Genomic DNA, 25,883 nt, shown 5'->3' on the forward strand with positions numbered 1-25,883 from the left:
TAATTTTTATTACATTAGTATATACATTATTACTAATAATTAAATAAGTTTTTGTAAGTTTTAATGAAGATAATTCCTGCAGGGAACTTAACGAAGTTGTTTTGAAAGTCATGTTAAGAAGGAAACTATTCTCCAGCATATTTTATTCTAACATGGATGTTCTCCCCTATAATTAGCACAACATCCCACCAAATAAATCAAAACACTAATTAGAACGATGTACAAACCAATACTATAAAATATGCAATTTTCCACAGCCAATCCGCAGGTAATTTACCGACATCATTTAACTTTAATTAAGTTATCATAACCGCTAAATTAGGACAGGATAAAGAGAAGACTAAAGTGGTAACTAGGTCGGGTAGTCACTTTACCAATGCACATTATCATCCGACCATTATTATCAGCCAAAGGGCCCGGCATATTAGTCTGAGGATTATAAAGGCCGTTGTCCAGTGTTAATGTTTATTACATTAAGATAGATGCAACGTTTAAAATTTGTAATGAGGTCATTTAGATGGCCGACACTGGTTTTAAGGCGGCAACCTGAATATTTCATCGGGCTGCACGATTTTATTAAAGGGCGGACGATGAACTGACAATAATTAAGTTTATAACTTGAGTGCTTTCCGAACGCATTACTTTTTGTAGTGTGTACATTAAAATATTTTATTTACGCTGCAAAAATCGATGTGTGTATTACTGTTTAATTGGATTAAGGGGGATAAAGAGCACCTATAAAAGCAAATCTAATCTAATTAACATGTTGTTTTGATGTTCATGTTAGAGTGCAGCTCAAATATATCATATTATCTACACACACACACAACAATAAAACAATCCCTGCAAGGAAAAATATTTAAAGCAACTTCGCCTAAGCTTAATGGCTTAGACGATCGTTCATTTGAACATTCAATAACTGTCACAAGTTTTAAGACCCACGCCTAGTTATTGAAGTAATAAAGTACTCGTTGGAGGTAAAGAGAGGTGTTCTGTTTGTAATAACTAAATTCATTGTTTCAGTGCCTCCATCCATCTGATTTAATTGCGTTTAACTTCATTAGTGAAACCCCGTAGCTATTGTAATCTAAGCTTCGATCCAGGTCGCCATACATTTGTGATATTAATGTTCCTAATAGTTGGACCGTTATTGTTCGAAGTCACCATCCAGACCATGTCGTTCATTAATTTTATAGGTGGCTCGTACTCCTATTGATTTGATATTAGAACGAATGTTCCCAATAATCTTTGTAGTGTCATACGAAGGAGTAAATTAATTCAGTTCAGTTCAATTAATGACTGAAGTAATAAGAGAAGTGATTAGGTAATTGCATTTACCTATAAGTTTGGTGTAATATCTCGTTGATTCTATGTGATTTGTTCTCCTGAAGGAGAATATCTGGACCAACTTATTTATGCATCATTCAATTCGATTCTTAAACTGTTTGACAATCTCACCTCATTTACCCTCAGGTTGTATTCGGTTAAACAAACAAATCTCGCAGCTTTTATGTAGTCGACTGTCAATATTCAATGCCCCTTATCGATTGGAAAGGAACTTTTACTGAGGCTCTACTATAAAAGTTGTTCCTCGGATGAAAATTGTATTTAAACATTTTCTTTTGTACGATGTATAAACATAATACTTGTGTATTCTTTTGCCCCACATAACAAACTAATTTATTTTTATCTTTTGTTGATGCTATTTTTATTTTTCACATCATGTGAAAGATGTTAATTAAATTTCAAATTTCAAAGCTCTTATTAAAATTTCAATTAAGTGTTAAAATAAATTTATTACACTAATAATTTAACATTTAAGTAAGTTGATTACCATTTCAAGCACCCAACACAAATTCTTAAGAGACTGAACCCTTCGGAGTATTTATATTAGCACAACAATGAAATAATTTTTGGTGGCATAATGAATCGCTGCTTATTCCAAACTTGGCCTGAATTAATGTACGGTACACAAGTTACATAAAGCATTTACATCCATAACAATAACATCTTCGCCTCTCACAATAAGCCCTAAGACAACCGAGATGAATTGCAAGTGCAAATCATGAATATTCAAGATTTTAAACTTACGGATGATGGTCATAAATTATTCTGAATGCAGTTTGTGATGACTGGGCTTTTCCTACCATTTCCATGCTCGACCCGCTACAACAAACACTTCCCGGGATAAATTCTGAAACACCAGCAAACATAAGGAAAACACACATACACACCAATTTACAACAATAGGGAAAATATGTATATTGTCACCGAATATAAGCAAACATTCTCTTTGATTATTATGTATGTAAACATATTTTTTAAATTTGCTCCTTTATTAATAAAATTATGTTGATAATTTATTGGCTTTTTAAAACAAATTCATGACATTTTTATATTTAAATTTATTTGTGTTGTACTCTTTGTTACTCGTTTAAAAATGTATAATCTAATAAATTGTGTATTAAATTCAAAACACTATTCTGTTCATGTTTAATGTGTTTGACATGATCTGATTATTATGAATAAATATAAATATTTACAAAACTTAAGCTAATCCATTTAATAGAGGTGCGCGAATGGTCTCTCAATATTTGTTAAATTGTTAATTAATTACCGATAATTAAATGAAATTGAAAACCAACCGATCTCTATTTAATTTCTATTTTAAATAAATCAGTTTAGGATATATTTAGTGTAAACTGTTTTATTCATAAACAGTCTGGAAAGTTTTGATATGAATATTAAATAAATTGTTATATGTTAACTGTTTTTATTTCATTTTAATTTATGTACTTATAATTAAATTTTTTAATTAATTAAATAATTTATTTTATTATTTATTATTTTTTATTATGAAATCTGTTGCAATTTTTAGTATTATTTTAATTTTATTTATATTTTATGCTATTTTGTTCATATTCAAAAATTATTAATTATTTTAATTATTATCTAATATAAACTTAATTAATTAATAATTTGACAATTTTTTGTATATATATATATATATATTAATATATTGAAATTTTCTTCCTTTTGTGTTCAATTGTTTTACATTATCTTAAATGTCTTAGTTTAAAACATGAATTTATTCATTTCATCATTTTTTTGTCACTGTATTTTTATGTCCAATTATAGATGATTGGATATGAAGTCAATTGAAAAAAAATGTTCCTGAAATGAAATGTTTTCGAGACACATCACGAATTAGAAAAATATAGTTTTTCAGCATTTCTAATTTAAAAAGGATTTCTAAATTCAAAAAAGGTCAAATATACTAAAAAATAAATTAAAATATTAGGAAAAAGCATAATTTATTTATTTTTATTATTGGGGAACATTGTTGAAGTAAGGTATTTTCAAAATACATCATAAATGTAGAAAAATATATAATTTATAAATATTTTTAAGTTAAACGTTGTTTTTAAGATATACGAGGCTGAAAACTATTTTTTAAGTTAATTTTCTTTACGAAATATATTCCCGAAATGAAATATTTTTATAACACATCCTAAATTTGAAAAAATGTAGCTTTTCAGTATTTATAAAATAAAAAGGATTATTAAACTTAAGGAGGGTCAAAGTTTTAATATTAATAAAACTTTATTCATAATCAGAAATTATTTTAATTGTTATCTAATGTAAAATTCCCTATATTATGTTAATATAATTTAAACTTTCTATACTTTATTCTTCATTATGTTTCATTCTTCATTAATTATTTTAAATAATTAATAAATCTGTTCAATTAATATAATTGTATTGGATAATTTTTACTTTTCTGTATTCGAGTTTCATAATTTCGTGTTCTTGCCAGACAATATGCATAATTTATTATGTTTGTTTATAAATGCTCAAATTCAGAATTTATTAATTATTTTAAATTATTATATAGCATAAGCTTAATATTGATATATTCTATTCTTGTAATAAAAAATAATAAGTTTTTAAAAATAATTTGGCAATTTTTTAGTATTTTTATTCATACTAACTGTTTTTTTTTTCTTTTGTGTTCAATTGTTTATATTATCCTATTTTCTTATTTTTAGTTTAAAACATAAATTCATTAGGATTACATTATTTTTTCTATTACAATATATTTCCTGTCCAATTTAGAGAAATTTGTTAATTATTCTAAATTAATTCTATTTTCATTATTTTATGTTCTTACCTGACAATAATTTATTATGTTTATTTAAAAAAGCTCACATTCAGAATTTATTAATTAATATAAATTATTATATAAGGTTAATATTAATATGTCCTATTCTTGTAATAAAAAAATAACAACAAAAAGGTTTTAATAATAATTTGATAGTTTTTTAGTATTTCTATTCATACTAATTTTTTATTCTTTTAATAATAATTTGTCAGTTTTTTAGTATTTCTATTCGTACTAATTTTTCATTCTTTTGTTTACAATTTTTTTACTTATTTTTAGTTTAAAACATGAGTACATTCATTCATTCATCACAATATTTTTATGCCAACTTAAGACAGATTCATTAATTATTTTAAATTATTGTTTGATACATAACACTTTAAGTATCGTATTATGATTGCATTGGATAATATTTACTTTTGTGTATTCGAATATCGAGTTTATTTTAAATTCATATATAATATAATATTAATATTTTTTCTATATCCTATTTTTATAATAATATTTTTTTATTAATAATTTGGGAACATATTATTTTTATTAATACTATTTTTTTTATTTTAAGTTCAATTTTTTACATTATCTTATTTTCTTATTTTTAGTTTAATACTCTTAATTATGATTATATTATTTTTTCTTTCACAATATATTTTTTAACCAATTTAGACAGATTCATTAACTATTTTAAATTATTCACTGATATAAAACTTTATGTATCACATTAATAAGAATATATTGGATAATTTTTACTTTTCTATATTCGAGTTTCATTATTTTATGTTACTACTCTATTAATACTCAAATTTAGAATATGTTAATGATTTTAAATTATAATCTGATATAAATTTAATATTATTCTTTATATGTTCTATTCTTGAAATAAAAAATTAATAATTCTGTAATAATAATTTCAAAACTTTTTAGTATTATTATTCCTTGTAAAATTTTTTTCCTCTTGTGCTCAATTTTATTTTAATTATCTTATTTTCTTATTTTTAATTTAAACATGAATACATTTATTTATTATTTCATTATACATTTTTTTCACAATATATTTTGTGTCCAATTTAGAAAAAATCATTAATTATTTTAAATTATTATCTATATAAACTAAATATTAATATTATTCTTTCTAGTTCTATTTTAGTTATAAAAAAATAATAATTTTTTAATAAAAATTTGTCGATTTTTTAATCTATCCTGTTCAATTTTTTACCTTATCTTACTTTCTTTTGATTTTGACAGATTCATTATTTTAAATTATTATCTAGTATAAAATTTTATATAACATATTAATATTATATAATTTTTGCTCGTGCATTCGCCATTTTTTAAAAAGTTCATCCATTTTTTGATAGTTTAAAAATTCAAAAAATATTCTAAACTATTTAATTTATAACTATTTGTTTTATTAATATATTAGTAGAAAACTTTCTTATTATTTGATCGTTAATATATTTATTTATAACTTTGTTAATTTTTCATTTCCAATTATACCGATTTTAAGCTGATTTCTCCTTAAAAAAATGCAGTCCTCCAAATTTAAATTTAATAAATTGTTTTTTTCTCATATTTCTATCATCTTTGATCCAATTGTGTTTAATTTTGTTATATATTATTATAGAATTCAATGTAATAAACTTTTTCCATATTGGTACAGTGGTGTAGATTTTGGGGGGTTCCTCTCTTTTCCACCCCATTTATAACGTCACTGAACATGTTTTAAAACTATAAAGCTTTTCATATTCTTTGCACAATTTATGAACGCAGCCGTTTTTGGATTGTTTCAGTTTTAAAGTTTATTTTAATTTTCTGCGTATGCAAACAAGATAAACCCAACAACTTTAACAAAACAACTATTTAATTATTTCAATTCGTGTATTTTGAATAAATTTAATCCAACACGACAGATTAGTGTCACATATAATCACACATTTAACAAATTTTAACTGAGCTTATCCGGTTTTAGTAAAATTGAACACGCTTCAGTAAATATGACGTGACGTTCCCGGTCCATTGTTATGTGACCGGTTACTTTCCTACGTTTGACATCAATTTTTTTGGGGATTTCTGACGAAAAACTGGCGTCTAATAAAAGTAAATAGTCTCGCGATGGAAATTAAAACAGGATATGCGGTAAACGTTCAAACAACAAGCGCCAAATCCGGCAATTATTCGGGAACATCCAGGTAAAACAGTACATTGTGACATTTATGCGGGAGTTATGTCGCGACAGGGCCAAAGCGCATCGGAATGCATGTAGGAAGCGGATAACGGAATTACGTCTAAATGACTAATAACCGCAGTTGTTGTCTCAACCACCGGAGCCTCATTCTGGTGGACGTTCGCAAATCAGCACGGCGGGGCAATAAAAGGGAACAAATTTTCAACGAACTACCTTACCACCACTGTACTTATCTATCGTCGCAGTGTTCGGCGAATCTCGCGAAAATTTATTCCCGCAAATCGTTTCGCTCCCCCGTCTTTATCATTTTATTCGCTTTGGTTCTCGTGTGCTTTTGGCAAGTCGGTCGGATCTGCACTTTATGGATGCGACTCCGCTCCTCCGTCGTCTACTGTAATTATTTGTTGGATACATTTTCGGATGGGGGGCGACGGCATATTTATGAAAATAAATTATCGAAAAAAAAAAAAAAATAATAAAACGGGCTCACGACAGGGCCGATAGTATGCTACTAAGGTCGTTTATCGATAAAAGTCCGGAAGAATTTTTTTTCAGAATAGTTTACTTTAATCATTTATTATGTCATACGACTTCTCCACATGGACCGTTCTAATTTATTGATAATATAAATATTTGTGAAAAAAATATAAGAATCTTCAAGACAAATATTTATAAAATTCTCTATTTAAGTAAATAAAAAAAATAAAATAAACAGTGTGTAAATGTTTAGTTTTTTTGGTGGTGATAAATAATGGAAATAATAGAAGAATATATCGTGACTTTTTTGTCAGTTTTCAGAAAATATTAATAATAATCAATTATTATTGGTGTGGTTCATAATTTCTTATGAATAGTAATATACAGTATTTTATCGTGAAAATATATTATAATAAAATCTGAATACTCAGTGTATAAGTAGAGTAAGTAAGTAAGAAATAAAATATAGTTTATAATTTTATGCATTATTTTAAAAATAAATAGAAAAAATTATTTTATACTGTTTTATTTGATTTGTATTATAATTAAATATTTTAATTGATGGGTGATGGGATATGTAAACAAAATGAATTATTATTTTATATAAATAAGAAATTGTGTTTTTATATTTTTTAGAAAACCAATATTTTTTAAGATTTATTGTAACAATTATAAATAAAAACATATTTTTAAATAAATATACAAAGAGCATATACCTTTTTTTATCAGTTTTCAGAAAATATTAATAATAATCAATTATTATTGGTGTGGTTCATAATTTCTTATGAACAGTAATATACAGTATTTTATCGTGAAAATATATTATAATAAAATCTGAATACTCAGTGTATAAGTAGAGTAAGTAAGTAAGAAATAAAATATAGTTTATAATTTTATAGATTAGTTTAAAAATAAATAGAAAAAATTATTTTATACTATTTTATTTGATTTGTATTATAATTAAATATTTTAATTGATGGATGGTGGGATATGTAAACAATATGAATTATTATTTTATATAAACAAGAAATTGTGTTTTTATATTTTTTAGAAAACCAATATTTTTTAAGATTTATTGTAACAATTATAAATAAAAACATATTTTTAAATAAATATACAAAGAGCATATACCTTTTTTTATCAGTTTTTAGAAAATATTAATAATAATCAATTATTATTGGTGTGGTTCATAATTTCTTATGAACAGTAATATACAGTATTTTATCGTGAAAATATATTATAATAAAATCTGAATACTCACTGTATAAGTAGAGTAAGTAAGTAAGAAATAAAATTTAGTTTATAATTTTATAGATTATTTTAAAAATTAATAGAAAAAATTATTTTATACTATTTTATTTGATTTGTATTATAATTAAATATTTTAATTGATGGGTAATGGGATATGTAAACAAAATGAATTATTATTTTATATAAACAAGAAATTGTGTTAATTTTTATATTTTTTAGAAAACCAATATTTTTTAAGATTTATTGTAACAATTATAAATAAAAACCTATTTTTAAATAAATATACAAAGAGATATACCTTTTTTGTCAGTTTTTAGAAAATAATAATAATCAATTATTATTGGTGTGGTTCATAATTTCTTATGAACAGTAATATACAGTATTTTATCCTGAAAATATATTATAATAAAATCTGAATACTTAGTGTATAAGTAGAGTAAGTAAGTAAGAAATAAAATGTAGTTTATAATTTTATAGATTATTTTAAAAATAAATAGAAAAAATTATTTTATACTATTTTATTTGATTTGTATTATAATTAAATATTTTAATTGATGGATGGTGGGATATGTAAACAATATGAATTATTATTTTATATAAACAAGAAATTGTGTTTTTATATTTTTTAGAAAACCAATATTTTTTAAGATTTATTGTAACAATTATAAATAAAAACATATTTTTAAATAAATATACAAAGAGCATATACCTTTTTTTATCAGTTTTCAGAAAATATTAATAATAATCAATTATTATTGGTGTGGTTCATAATTTCTTATGAACAGTAATATACAGTATTTTATCCTGAAAATATATTATAATAAAATCTGAATACTCAGTGTATAAGTAGAGTAAGTAAGTAAGAAATAAAATATAGTTTATAATTTTATGCATTATTTTAAAAATAAATAGAAAATATTATTTTATACTGTTTTATTTGATTTGTATTATAATTAAATATTTTAATTGATGGATGGTGGGATATGTAAACAATATGAATTATTATTTTATATAAACAAGAAATTGTGTTTTTATATTTTTTAGAAAACCAATATTTTTTAAGATTTATTGTAACAATTATAAATAAAAACATATTTTTAAATAAATATACAAAGAGCATATACCTTTTTTTATCAGTTTTCAGAAAATATTAATAATAATCAATTATTATTGGTGTGGTTCATAATTTCTTATGAACAGTAATATACAGTATTTATCCTGAAAATATATTATAATAAAATCTGAAGACTCAGTGTATAAGTAGAGTAAGTAAGTAAGAAATAAAATATAGTTTATAATTTTATGCATTATTTTAAAAATAAATAGAAAAAATTATTTTATACTGTTTTATTTGATTTGTATTATAATTAAATATTTTAATTGATGGATGGTGGGATATGTAAACAATATGAATTATTATTTTATATAAACAAGAAATTGTGTTTTTATATTTTTTAGAAAACCAATATTTTTTAAGATTTATTGTAACAATTATAAATAAAAACATATTTTTAAATAAATATACAAAGAGCATATACCTTTTTTTATCAGTTTTCAGAAAATATTAATAATAATCAATTATTATTGGTGTGGTTCATAATTTCTTATGAACAGTAATATACAGTATTTTATCGTGAAAATATATTATAATAAAATCTGAATACTCAGTGTATAAGTAGAGTAAGTAAGTAAGAAATAAAATATAGTTTATAATTTTATAGATTAGTTTAAAAATAAATAGAAAAAATTATTTTATACTATTTTATTTGATTTGTATTATAATTAAATATTTTAATTGATGGATGGTGGGATATGTAAACAATATGAATTATTATTTTATATAAACAAGAAATTGTGTTTTTATATTTTTTAGAAAACCAATATTTTTTAAGATTTATTGTAACAATTATAAATAAAAACATATTTTTAAATAAATATACAAAGAGCATATACCTTTTTTTATCAGTTTTTAGAAAATATTAATAATAATCAATTATTATTGGTGTGGTTCATAATTTCTTATGAACAGTAATATACAGTATTTTATCGTGAAAATATATTATAATAAAATCTGAATACTCACTGTATAAGTAGAGTAAGTAAGTAAGAAATAAAATTTAGTTTATAATTTTATAGATTATTTTAAAAATTAATAGAAAAAATTATTTTATACTATTTTATTTGATTTGTATTATAATTAAATATTTTAATTGATGGGTAATGGGATATGTAAACAAAATGAATTATTATTTTATATAAACAAGAAATTGTGTTAATTTTTATATTTTTTAGAAAACCAATATTTTTTAAGATTTATTGTAACAATTATAAATAAAAACCTATTTTTAAATAAATATACAAAGAGATATACCTTTTTTGTCAGTTTTTAGAAAATAATAATAATCAATTATTATTGGTGTGGTTCATAATTTCTTATGAACAGTAATATACAGTATTTTATCCTGAAAATATATTATAATAAAATCTGAATACTTAGTGTATAAGTAGAGTAAGTAAGTAAGAAATAAAATGTAGTTTATAATTTTATAGATTATTTTAAAAATAAATAGAAAAAATTATTTTATACTATTTTATTTGATTTGTATTATAATTAAATATTTTAATTGATGGATGGTGGGATATGTAAACAATATGAATTATTATTTTATATAAACAAGAAATTGTGTTAATTTTTATATTTTTTAGAAAACCAATAGTTTTTAAGATTTATTGTAACAATTATAAATAAAAACATATTTTTAAATAAATATACAAAGAGCATATACCTTTTTTTATCAGTTTTCAGAAAATATTAATAATAATCAATTATTATTGGTGTGGTTCATAATTTCTTATGAACAGTAATATACAGTATTTTATCCTGAAAATATATTATAATAAAATCTGTATACTCAGTGTATAAGTAGAGTAAGTAAGTAAGAAATAAAATATAGTTTATAATTTTATAGATTATTCTAAAAATAAATAGAAAAAATTATTTTATACTGTTTTATTTGATTTCTATTATGATAAAATATTTTAATTGATGGGTGATGGGATATGTAAACAAAATGAATTATTATTTTATATAAACAAGAAACTGTGTTAATTTTTATTATTTTTTTTTTTTTGAAAACCAATATTTTTTAAGATTTATTGTAACAATATATAAATAAAAACATATTTTTAAATAATATACAAAGAGTATATACCTTTTTTGTCAGTTTTCAGAAAATATTAATAATAATCAATTATTATTGGTGTGGTTCGTAATTTCTTATCAACAGTAATTTATAGTATTTTATCCTGAAAATATATTATAATAATACTCAGTGTATAAGAAGAGTAAGTGAGTAAGAAATAAAATATAGTTTATAATTTTATAGATTATTTTAAAAATAAAGAGAAAAATTATTTTGTTCTGTTTTATTTGATTTGTATTATAATTAAATATTTTAATTGATAGGTGGTGGGATATGTAAACAAAATGAATTAGTTAATTTACATTGTTATTTGATGACTGTTAATTAAATTATTATGTACTTTGAACACCATTTAATTTACTAAATACTAACTAGTTGCTAATTTATTTATATTATTTAGAAGTTTTATAATTTATAAATTAAATTTAATGTAATTGGATATAAAATCAAATTAGTTCATTTAATTAACAATATTGTATAAATATTTAATGGAGAATTACGTGTTAACTAAACTTAAATTAAATAATATATTAGTCAGTTACATTTATCATATTTTTTTTTCATTAAACAACAAAAAATGGAACACAGTGAAAACATTTTCAACTATTTAATAAAGTAATCAAAAAGACTGTCAATATTTATGAATTTAGCTGATGTGTCCTCCCTCTCTACAATGAACACAATTTCTCTATTTTTTATCTAAAAATTATAAATATTTCAGTATAATTATTAGAAACAACAAAAATACTTCAATAATTTTTTAGAAATTTATAAAAAAAATATTGTAGTCCTCAAAAAGATTCAAAATATTTATGAATTTAGCTGATCTGTCCTCCCTCTCTACAATGAACACAATCTCTCTATTTTTTATCTAAAAATTATAAATATTTCAGTATAATTATTAAAAACAACAAAAATACTTCAATAATTTCTTAGAACTTAATAAAAAAAATACTGAAGTCCTCAAAAAAATTCAATATTTATGAATTTTGGTGATCTGTCCTCCCTCTCTACAATGAATACAACTTCTTTATTGAAAATATTCTTCAATATGAGTCTACATCATATATTTTAAAAATTATTTAATATTAATTATATGGTATATTTTTTCTGATTAACCAAACTAAGTAAGTCATTCGATAAAATGAGGAAACAATGGATTAGCTTTTAAAATCAATTTATTAACTGTTATATTAATTTTAAAAGAATGGTTCTATTAATGAACATAATTGAAGAGATAAAGATTGAGAAGATTGAGACTTTTTGCCACTAAGAATTAACCTAAATATGAAAATTAAATTAAAGTTTTAGGTCATCTAATTTCAACAGAAGAAATAACTTGTCCTGCAGTGACCTTAAAGAGACACCGAAACATCAAAGAGAAAATGCTTTAAATAAGCAAAATTTAAAGCCAATACTTAAATTGAGACATATTTCATCAAATCAGTTTTATTTTGTCACGCAACATCAACGTTTAATTGACGAAAGAGAAAAACCGTACTTCGGTAATTGTATTTTTCTACGACATCCATAAATCATGTAATGTGACAGATGAATTGGGGTCGCTTTTAGAAAGAAAAATACGCATTCCTAATGTATCTTTTTAAACCGCGGTTTCTTATTTCCCTTTGTTGATTCTTGTGTTGTTTAATTTTCAGCTTTCGTAGCGCATAAATATAATACCGGGGGGGACAAATCTAATTTTTTCCCTGTGAACAATAAGGGGAGATTCGTTTTGTTTTGAGAATAGGAGACGATCTGTCTTTGCCTACAGTCACTTAGTCATCAATTTAAAGTCATCAATCAAGTTTGGAAGTGTTATTTCACTTTTGGTGATTTATTTTCAAGTCCAACAACTTATATATGTGTTTTTAAATAAAACCATCGGACAATAAAGTAGTTGCAGGATTTGACCATCGAATAAATTCCTTTAAATCCTGCGAGAGAAAGTTGGAATCATTCAAATGACAATCATAAACGTAATTCTCACGGTTCCAGATATGTGTTATAAGCCGATTGTCGATATCAGATTTTCAATATAGCAGTTTGCTGACACGCCCGCTCTAAATGAACCGCGTCAGCAACGCAGAGTCAGGAGCACAGAATTACATGCATCTGACAAATACCGCAAAGGCGAAAGTCCAGCCCATAAACATATTTCAGGCCGTGTAAATCAGTGGCAAACTGTTTTCCTGAAGATTATGAAGTTCTAACTTGTTCGGGACAATAAATGTGACGTACGATTGGGGATTTTAAAGGTAGTTACAATGTGGGAAAAATAAACAAAAGTTACAATTTACAACAGACATTTTGTGTTTTTTTATTGATTGTATTTTTAGATGTTTGTAAAATTATTCGTGTTATTATCATTATACGATTTGATGTGCATTCGTCACGTCAGTATCCTAAAAAATCCCTTTTATCTCGTCTGAACACTGAACGTGCAATCATCATTGTGGAATTAGAAGTTTAATCCTTGGTTTTGGTCAGTTATCAGCTACTTCTGATGACACAGTCAATAATAAAATTAAACCGTAAATATTGTTGCCCATTATCGTGTTATTCTATAAATTTAATTTAGTAAAAGAATATTTTGGTGCCAAATTCTACCTGGGTAATTTAAAAAAAAAAATTACCTAGTATAAATATATTATGTAAGCACTTCTGAAAGATTCTGGTCTCATGAGAATAATGGAAGCTGAAAGGCTGCTGAAGGATGAAAAGGGTATTTCTTGGTTTGAAGATCTTGTTAAAATCAATCATAGTAAAACATATGCCTTTTGTTTCTATTTTTATTTATATCTAGTTCAACTTAATACTAAGTAATGGCAAAAATATAAATAGAAAATAATGCCCCTACTCAGGAAAACTCACAGCACTGACTCTGGGTAAAGCACAAGGAAAGCAGGAGTCTTAGGAAGAGATGAAGAATGTTTAACAAGGTCCATTTATTCATGGGTTTGAGATATATCTTAATTTTAGATATGAAATTAAAATTTTGACCTCACAAGATATCTTTATATTTTACTTACTATATACTTTTTAGCAGTACTAAATACAATTTAGATGAAATAACTTTAGATGAAACCTGATGGCCCATTAAAATTGTAATGAAATTAATATAAACAACAAAGAGTAAAATGAGTCCTATTATGAACTAGTTCAATTTAATACTAAGCAATGGCCAAAATCTAAATAGAAAACAATGCCCCTACTCAGGGAAACTCACAGCACTGATTCTGGGTAAAGCACAAGGAAAGCAGGAGTCTTAGGAAGAGATGAAGAATGTTTAACAAGGTCCATTTATTCATGGGTTTGAGATATATCTTAATTTTAGATATGAAACTATAATTTTGACCTCACAAGATATCTTTATATTTTTACTTACTATATAATTTTTAGTAGTACTAAATACAATTTAGATGAAATACCTTTAGATAAAACCTGATGGCCCATTAAAATTGTAATGATATTAATATAAACATAAAGAGTAAAATGAGTCCTATTATGAACTAGTTCAATTTAATACTAAGCAATGGCCAAAATCTAAATAGAAAACAATGCCCCTACTCAGGGAAACTCACAGCACTGACTCTGGGTAAAGCACAAGGAAAGCAGGAGTTTTAGGAAGAGATGAAGAATGTTTAACAAGGTCCATTTATTCATGGGTTTGAGATATATCGTAATTTTAGATATGAAACTATAATTTTGACCTCACAAGATATCTTTATATTTTTACTTACTATATAATTTTTAGTAGTACTAAATACAATTTAGATGAAATACCTTTAGATAAAACCTGATGGCCCATTAAAATTGTAATGATATTAATATAAACATAAAGAGTAAAATGAGTCCTATTATGAACTAGTTCAATTTAATACTAAGCAATGGCCAAAATCTAAATAGAAAACAATGCCCCTACTCAGGGAAACTCACAGCACTGACTCTGGGTAAAGCAGAAGGAAAGCAGAAGTCTTAGGAAGAGATGAAGAATGTTTAACAAGGTCCATTTATTCATGGGTTTGAGATATATCTTAATTTTAGATATAAAATTACAATTTTGACCTCACAAGATATCTTTATATTTTACTTACTATATACTTTTTAGCAGTACTAAATACAATTTAGATGAAATAACTTTAGATGAAACCTGATGGCCCATTAAAATTGTAATGATATTAATATAAACAACAAAGAGTAAAATGAGTCCTAGTATGAACTAGTTCAATTTAATACTAAGCAATGGCCAAAATCTAAATAGAAAACAATGCCCTTACTCAAGGAAACTCACAGCACTGACTCTGGGTAAAGCACAAGGAAAGCAGGAGTCTTAGGAAGAGATGAAGAATGTTTAACAAGGTCCATTTATTCATGGGTTTGAGATATATCTTAATTTTAGATATGAAACTATAATTTTGACCTCACAAGATATCTTTATATTTTTACTTACTATATAAATTTTAGTAGTACTAAATACAATTTAGATGAAATACCTTTAGATAAAACCTGATGGCCCATTAAAATTGTAATGATATTAATATAAACATAAAGAGTAAAATGAGTCCTATTATGAACTAGTTCAATTTAATACTAAGCAATGGCCAAAATCTAAATAGAAAACAATGCCCCTACTCAGGGAAACTCACAGCACTGACTCTGGGTAAAGCACAAGGAAAGCAGAAGTCTTAGGAAGAGATGAAGAATGTTTAACAAGGTCCATTTATTCATGGGTTTGAGATATATCTTAATTTTAGATATAAAATTACAATTTTGACCTCACAAGATATCTTTATATTTTTACTTATTATATACTTTTTAGCAGTACTAAATACAATTTAGATGAAATAACTTTAGATGAAACCTGATGGCCCATCAAAATCGTAATGAAATTAATATAAACAACAAAGAGTAAAATGAGTCCTAGTATGAACTAGTTCAATTTAATACTAAGAAATGGCCAAAATCTAAATAGAAAATAATGCCCCTACTCAAGGAAACTCACAGCACTGACTCTGGCTAAAGCACAAGGAAAGCAGGAGTCTTAGGAAGAGATGAAGAATGTTTAACAAGGTCCATTTATTCATGGGTTTGAGATATATCTTAATTTTAGATATAAAATTAAAATTTTGACCTCACAAGATATCTTTATATTTTTACTTATTATATACTTTTTAGCAGTACTAAATACAATTTAGATGAAATAACTTTAGATGAAACCTGATGGCCCATTAAAATCGTAATGAAATTTATATAAACAACAAATAGTAAAATGAGTCCTAGTATGAACTAGTTCAATTTAATACTAAGCAATGGCCAAAATCTAAATAGAAAACAATGCCCCTACTCAGGGAAACTCACAGCACTGACTCTGGATAAAGCACAAGGAAAGCAGGAGTCTTAGGAAGAGATGAAGAATGTTTAACAAGGTCCATTTATTCATGGGTTTGAGATATATCTTAATTTTAGATATAAAATTACAATTTTGACCTCACAAGATATCTTTATATTTTACTTACTATATACTTTTTAGCAGTACTAAATACAATTTAGATGAAATAACTTTAGATGAAACCTGATGGCCCATTAAAATTGTAATGATATTAATATAAACAACAAAGAGTAAAATGAGTCCTAGTATGAACTAGTTCAATTTAATACTAAGAAATGGCCAAAATCTAAATAGAAAACAATGCCCCTACTCAAGGAAACTCACAGCACTGACTCTGGGTAAAGCACAAGGAAAGCAGGAGTCTTAGGAAGAGATGAAGAATGTTTAACAAGGTCCATTTATTCATGGGTTTGAGATATATCTTAATTTTAGATATAAAATTACAATTTTGACCTCACAAGATATCTTTATATTTTACTTACTATATACTTTTTAGCAGTACTAAATACAATTTAGATGAAATAACTTTAGATGAAACCTGATGGCCCATTAAAATTGTAATGATATTAATATAAACAACAAAGAGTAAAATGAGTCCTAGTATGAACTAGTTCAATTTAATACTAAGAAATGGCCAAAATCTAAATAGAAAACAATGCCCCTACTCAGGGAAACTCACAGCACTGACTCTGGGTAAAGCACAAGGAAAGCAGGAGTCTTAGGATGAGATGAAGAATGTTTAACAAGGTCCATTTATTCATGGGTTTGAGATATATCTTAATTTTAGATATAAAATTACAATTTTGACCTCACAAGATATCTTTATATTTTACTTACTATATACTTTTTAGCAGTACTAAATACAATTTAGATGAAATAACTTTAGATGAAACCTGATGGCCCATTAAAATTGTAATGATATTAATATAAACAACAAAGAGTAAAATGAGTCCTAGTATGAACTAGTTCAATTTAATACTAAGCAATGGCCAAAATCTAAATAGAAAACAATGCCCCTACTCAGGGAAACTCACAGCACTGACTCTGGGTAAAACACAAGAAAAGCAGGAGTCTTAGGAAGAGATGAAGAATGTTTAACAAGGTCCATTTATTCATGGGTTTGAGATATATCTTAATTTTAGATATAAAATTACAATTTTGACCTCACAAGATATCTTTATATTTTATTTACTATATACTTTTTAGCAGTACTAAATACAATTTAGATGAAATAACTTTAGATGAAACCTGATGACCCATTAAAATTGTAATGAAATAAATATAAATAACAAAGAGTAAAATGAGTCCTAGTATGAACTAGTTCAATTTAATACTAAGCAATGGCAGAAATCTAAATAGAAAACAATGCCCCTACTCAGGGAAACTCACAGCACTGACTCTGGGTAAAGCAGAAGGAAAGCGGAAGTCTTAGGAAGAGATGAAGAATGTTTAACAAGGTACATTTATTCATGGGTTTGAGATATATCTTAATTTTAGATATAAAATTACAATTTTGACCTCACAAGATATCTTTATATTTTATTTACTATATACTTTTTAGCAGTACTAAATACAATTTAGATGAAATAACTTTAGATGAAACCTGATGGCCCATTAAAATTGTAATGATATTAATATAAACAACAAAGAGTAAAATGAGTCCTAGTATGAACTAGTTCAATTTAATACTAAGCAATGGCCAAAATCTAAATAGAAAACAATGCCTCTACTCAGGGAAACTCACAGCACTGACTCTGGGTAAAGCACAAGGAAAGCAGGAGTCTTAGGAAGAGATGAAGAATGTTTAACAAGGTCCATTTATTCATGGGTTTGAGATATATCTTAATTTTAGATATAAAATTACAGTTTTGACCTCACAAGATATCTTTATATTTTACTTACTATATACTTTTTAGCAGTACTAAATACAATTTAGATGAAATAACTTTAGATGAAACCTGATGGCCCATTAAAATTGTAATGATATTAATATAAACAACAAAGAGTAAAATGAGTCCTAGTATGAACTAGTTCAATTTAATACTAAGAAATGGCCAAAATCTAAATAGAAAACAATGCCCCTACTCAAGGAAACTCACAGCACTGACTCTGGGTAAAGCACAAGGAAAGCAGGAGTCTTAGGAAGAGATGAAGAATGTTTAACAAGGTCCATTTATTCATGGGTTTGAGATATATCTTAATTTTAGATATGAAACTATAATTTTGACCTCACAAGATATCTTTATATTTTTACTTACTATATAATTTTTAGTAGTACTAAATACAATTTACATGAAATACCTTTAGATAAAACCTGATGGCCCATTAAAATTGTAATGATATTAATATAAACATAAAGAGTAAAATGAGTCCTATTATGAACTAGTTCAATTTAATACTAAGCAATGGCCAAAATCTAAATAGAAAACAATGCCCCTACTCAGGGAAACTCACAGCACTGACTCTGGGTAAAGAACAAGGAAAGCAGGAGTTTTAGGAAGAGATGAAGAATGTTTAACAAGGTCCATTTATTCATGGGTTTGAGATATATCGTAATTTTAGATATGAAACTATAATTTTGACCTCACAAGATATCTTTATATTTTTACTTACTATATAATTTTTAGTAGTACTAAATACAATTTACATGAAATACCTTTAGATAAAACCTGATGGCCCATTAAAATTGTAATGATATTAATATAAACATAAAGAGTAAAATGAGTCCTATTATGAACTAGTTCAATTTAATACTAAGAAATGGCCAAAACCTAAATAGAAAACAATGCCCCTACTCAAGGAAACTCACAGCACTGACTCTGGGTAAAGCACAAGGAAAGCAGGAGTCTTAGGAAGAGATGAAGAATGTTTAACAAGGTCCATTTATTCATGGGTTTGAGATATATCGTAATTTTAGATATAAAATTACAATTTTGACCTCACAAGATATCTTTATATTTTTACTTATTATATACTTTTTAGCAGTACTAAATACAATTTAGATGAAATAACTTTAGATGAAACCTGATGGCCCATCAAAATCGTAATGAAATTAATATAAACAACAAAGAGTAAAATGAGTCCTAGTATGAACTAGTTCAATTTAATACTAAGCAATGGCCAAAATCTAAATAGAAAACAATGCCCCTACTCAGGGAAACTCACAGCACTGACTCTGGGTAAAGCACAAGGAAAGCAGGAGTCTTAGGAAGAGATGAAGAATGTTTAACAAGGTCCATTTATTCATGGGTTTGAGATATATCTTAATTTTAGATATGAAACTATAATTTTGACCTCACAAGATATCTTTATATTTTTACTTACTATATAATTTTTAGTAGTACTAAATACAATTTACATGAAATACCTTTAGATAAAACCTGATGGCCCATTAAAATTGTAATGATATTAATATAAACATAAAGAGTAAAATGAGTCCTATTATGAACTAGTTCAATTTAATACTAAGCAATGGCCAAAATCTAAATAGAAAACAATGCCCCTACTCAGGGAAACTCACAGCACTGACTCTGGGTAAAGAACAAGGAAAGCAGGAGTTTTAGGAAGAGATGAAGAATGTTTAACAAGGTCCATTTATTCATGGGTTTGAGATATATCGTAATTTTAGATATGAAACTATAATTTTGACCTCACAAGATATCTTTATATTTTTACTTACTATATAATTTTTAGTAGTACTAAATACAATTTAGATGAAATACCTTTAGATAAAACCTGATGGCCCATTAAAATTGTAATGATATTAATATAAACATAAAGAGTAAAATGAGTCCTATTATGAACTAGTTCAATTTAATACTAAGCAATGGCCAAAATCTAAATAGAAAACAATGCCCCTACTCAGGGAAACTCACAGCACTGACTCTGGGTAAAGCACAAGGAAAGCAGGAGTTTTAGGAAGAGATGAAGAATGTTTAACAAGGTCCATTTATTCATGGGTTTGAGATATATCTTAATTTTAGATATAAAATTACAATTTTGACCTCACAAGATATCTTTATATTTTACTTACTATATACTTTTTAGCAGTACTAAATACAATTTAGATGAAATAACTTTAGATGAAACCTGATGGCCCATTAAAATTGTAATGATATTAATATAAACAACAAAGAGTAAAATGAGTCCTAGTATGAACTAGTTCAATTTAATACTAAGAAATGGCCAAAATCTAAATAGAAAACAATGCCCCTACTCAAGGAAACTCACAGCACTGACTCTGGGTAAAGCACAAGGAAAGCAGGAGTCTTAGGAAGAGATGAAGAATGTTTAACAAGGTCCATTTATTCATGGGTTTGAGATATATCGTAATTTTAGATATAAAATTAAAATTTTGACCTCACAAGACATCTTTATATTTTTACTTTTTATATAATTTTAGCAGTACTACATACAATTAAACAGTATTTAAAAAACTAGAGCTTTAGATGAAACCTGATGGCCCATTAAAATTGCAATAAAATTAATGTAGTCGACAAAGAGTAAAATGAGTCCTAGTATGAACTAAACTAATTTTATTTAACCCAGTATTTAAATATGTAAATAAAATTTATCATCACATCACACTATCGCCCCAAATGACATAAATAAAGCCTAGCACGATAAATTATAAATTTTGCAAAATATTTTCATTTATAATACTTAGGTGGACGTTTACAAAGCACACTTTGGCCATTGAAAATGGTTGAAAATGCATAGGATTCGTAAATTTGCATAATAATTTCGAGCTGTTACTGTGGTACATTAACATGATTTAGTTCGGTCGATAAAGTGCGTCCAAAATTTACGAAAATTTCATGCTAACTGTAATTATGGTAATTTTTTTGCAGTGTTTTAATTTTTTTTTTCAACGCAGAAAACTGTTAAATAATTTTTAATTAAGTCAATTTTTAATGTTTAATAAAAGAGAAATGATCCTGTAAATGCCAAATTTGTATCATAAAATTGCCTTTTTATTTTTTTTTTTGTGAATTTTTTTATCGTATTGCATTATTTATATTGAAAATAAATTATTTTATTTATTAATTAATTAAAGAATATTCGTTATAATAGAAATAATAATTAAAAACTGGCAATAAACGATGTATGAAACTAATGAAACGAGGCTATAAATTTTATATGGAATATTATATTATAATATTTAAACAATTTGGGATGGTTTTAAAATTTTCAAAATTAGATTATAATAAATGAAACTATTTCACAATTATGCATTTTAATGGCAATTAATTTATATACAATGGGCTAAATAAATTTGACAATTACAAAATTTGTAATGCAAAGAGAAAATATAAATAGATATAGTAACAAAAACACAATTTAATATTAATTTAGGGGAACTAATATATGCCTATAATACAGGAATGTTAATAACTAAAATTATTTTTAATAAAATCTTCATCAATATTTAGATTTAATATAAATTAAATAAAAATTTAACCTGTTTAAGCAGAAACTGGATTAATTAATTAAAAATTAAAAAATCTAATTTTATTAAAATTTAAAATTAATAAGTTATTCAAAAGCAGATATAATTAAAAATATATATTAAGCAACTTTCAATTAATATGAATTTAAATTTACATTGGATTATAATTAAAAATTATTATCAAAAATTAAATGAAATATTTATCTCATTATAACAAATATTAAAATGAATAAATTAAACATATAAATTTATTAATATCAAAAATAAAATTTTATTGTAACTTAGTTTTCATAATATTATATTATTGTACTATAATATTTTAATGTATGATTTAAACACATAAAATAAATAAAATCATTCTTTTATATAGAATTTGATATAATTATTAATTTAGGACTGATATTTATTTTATTCAAAAATACATGAATAATTAATATATACTGTTGGGGCTTCTGTCAGATCATTTAAAGGGTTCCCACATATTTATTCAGGAATTTTATTGTTTTCAAATTTATTGTATTGTAAAAATTAACTTTAATAATAATAAAAATTATAAAAAAAAATAATAAAATTGTTTAATTTTTGATAACTGAGTATAATTTTTGATAGGAATGAGAAGACTAATTTATGTAATAAATTTAGAAACAAAAATATTTTTTAAATATAGAATGAAATCCTTTTAAATGATGTTTTCATTATATTATAAATTACATCAAATTTAAACATGATGGAACTTAAAATTACAGAAATATAAGAGAAAAAATAAATTTTCAAATTTAAATTTAAGAGGGTTCTAATGTTTATAAGAAAAACTGAGATAACAGTATAATTTTTGCTTGGAATGTTTTGACAATAAATTTGGAAATTCTAAATTATGATTTTATTTTATTTTCAACATAAATTTTTGCAATAAATTTAGAAACAAAGATATTTTTTAAATATAAAATGAAACCCATTTAAATGATATATTCATTTTACTAAAAATTACATTAAATTTAAACATGATGGAACCTAAAATTACAGAAATATAAGAGAAAAAAAGTTCTAATGTCCAAAAAAAAATATATTTATTTTGATCCCCTATTTCAAGATTGTATTTTTAATCAATAATATAGTCATCCACACTATCAACAACTTTTTGCAATCTTCTGTCAATCCCGGACCAATAAAAATTAATTGTTTTTTGAGTAAAATATCTTGAGATGGAATTTTGGACGTCATCCAAATTATCAAATTTTTTCCCATTAAGAAAATGTTTTAGGCATCGGAATAAATGGAAATTTGCAATATTGGGTGAACATAGTGGGTTATGTAGTACCTCCCACTCCAATTCCTTAATAAATTGTCGTGCGATGTAGTTTTGAGTACATATAACAAGAGACTTAATGTCGGAGAGGTTTGGCAGATGCCCTCTTTGGAACATCAACTTTTTCAACTACAGATTCATTAAATAATAAACCCAATTTACGCGGATTTACTTTGCCATAATTTTCGTCCGATGTAATTATTGCGAAATTACAGTGCAACCTTTGTACGGAAGCGACCGAAAACAAGTAAATAAACTTCGTCTTAAATTTATGCTGAGGAATAATTAAATATTCTTCTTACTGACGAACAATGTTTCAACTTATTAGTTCAATTGTGTTAACTTTTCCTGCAATACTATTTAAGTAAGGCGAACAAAATAATATGATTAAATCAATTAAACTTTGTTTGTATATGGGGTGATCCATTTAACTGATCAATCTGTTCCAGCAACTTTATTTTTTTTAATAGTTGACTTGTCTTCAATTGTTTTTGACATATTTACTTGTTAACGTTTTAATAATAATTTTAAAATGTTTAAAATGGAAATATCGTCGAAAGTAATATAAAAATATTATTTATAGAAATTATATTTTCAGAATTATTTTTAATAGATGAATAAGATAACTTAACAAAAAATACAATTTTACATAAAAAATTTACACTACATAAAATACTACAATTATATATTTATTTTTTACTGTTAATTAATTTATAAAAATATCAAAAATATATATTTATATTATAAAAATATAGTTCTCCCAATGTTATAGTATTTTATAAAGTTATTAGAATTCATTTGTTAATTGTTACTCTATATATTAAAGAATTTAATTAAACAAATTAATGAAAAAGTATACTACTTAGGGAATTAGCCAACTTATGTTGTTTTTTCTTTGCAATCTATAATCAGCTGCACCCTCGAAACAATAAATTTCTAAATGCATCCTTCAATATTGTTTGTGATGAAATAATGCATATTGCATTATTACTGAGTGGATTAAAAGCTATTTTTCTATAAATATACTAAGTGATATTATTCAGCCTTATAATTAATTTTCTAATTGAGTTCCCAAAAATATTTATTTTCATTATATATCAATAATTAAAAATAGGCAAAAATTTAATTAAAACTGCTTATTTTCAATAAATATTTATTGATTATTTAAGTCAAAATTGATGCTGATAATAAGTGTAATTCTAATAAAATTTTAATTTTTAATCAGTACAATTTCACAGTCGAATAAGGCATATTTTGAATAGGTACAACTCTGAATCATTTAGAAATTGTTTAAATGTACATTCTTTTTTTAATTTTCAGTAAATATTCAGTGATTGCTTCAGTTTAAACTCTATCTCTGAGAATCCAATAAACCATATTTCACTAATCAATTAATGGGGAACGTTATTTCATTTCAACTATTGAATTTTTAGAAATTGGACAAAAGTATATTTTATGAGTTAAAAACATCTGAAAAAAAGAGTATGTAGATATTGTTTTAAAGCTTATTTTTGGAAAGTTTTAGTAAATGTTTATTTATAGCTTCACTTAAACATTTGTCAAAGTAAATCAGTGAAATTCTGTTGACTAATCAAAGTAGATTCACTGATTGACAATTTAATTTTACTTGTTAATTAGAACAATTTTACTCATGAACACGCTATATTTCATTAATTAATTAATGGAAATACTTTATCTCATTAGCACACTTTTACCTATTGATAAATAAATATAATTATTTAGAATAATTGGATGAATGAAAGATAAATCTACTGAATAATTAATATAAATTTTTATGAAATAAATATATGGTTACAAAGTAATATATATTTAGAAAAATAAACATTTAACACAACTGTATTAAACATTAAATTATTTGAGCTGAAAAGAATGTCTGACACAGACAAAGAAAATAAGAATAAGCCATTCCTGAAAATCATTAAAGATGTATGTCTTACATTTTTCAATATATATATATATATATATATATATATATATATATATATATATATGTATTTAATATCAATGTTTCCCTGATAATTAAAATTATGATTTAATACCTTTAATGCCCTTTCCCTGTTGCCTTATCATCTTATATGGTTGTATCGACACACGAGGGTATGGTGGTGCGGATCACCACCCCTCCCCAAGCGACCGGTCGAGAAAGAACTATTTAAAACCCCAAAAATTCTCCTCTAATTTATTTGAGCTGAAAAGAATGTCTGATTAGATTGGACAAAGAAAATAAAAATGAACCATTCCTGAAAATCATAAAAGATACATTTCTTACATTTTTCAAAAACATATTTGTATACATAAATCAAAACATGATGATGCAAGAAGATTTGGAATTAAAATCAATATGTTCAAAAACTTACTTTGCGTTGCCAGTTGCCATGTTAACTAGTCTCGTTCTGGACCTACCTGAAATTAATCAAAAACTTTCATTTAATATCAT

The 25,883-nt window shown here is 24.7% G+C and overlaps 1 protein-coding gene across 6 annotated transcripts in view; it reads right to left on the bottom strand.

The window, feature by feature from the left end:
* LOC109596226 (glutamate receptor ionotropic, kainate 2) overlaps window positions 1-25,506 on the bottom strand; it is a 147,185-nt gene extending 121,679 nt beyond the window's left edge. For all 6 annotated transcript variants that reach the window (XM_049963265.1, XM_049963269.1, XM_049963264.1 and 3 more), the window contains exon 1: window positions 25,486-25,506. The gene's annotated coding sequence lies outside the window, so the exon portion shown is untranslated. The remainder of the gene's footprint in view (window positions 1-25,485) is intronic.
* Between the last annotated feature and the right edge of the window lie 377 nt (window positions 25,507-25,883).

Source organism: Aethina tumida, chromosome 2 (assembly GCF_024364675.1).
Source record: "Aethina tumida isolate Nest 87 chromosome 2, icAetTumi1.1, whole genome shotgun sequence".
NCBI lineage: Eukaryota > Metazoa > Arthropoda > Insecta > Coleoptera > Nitidulidae > Aethina > Aethina tumida.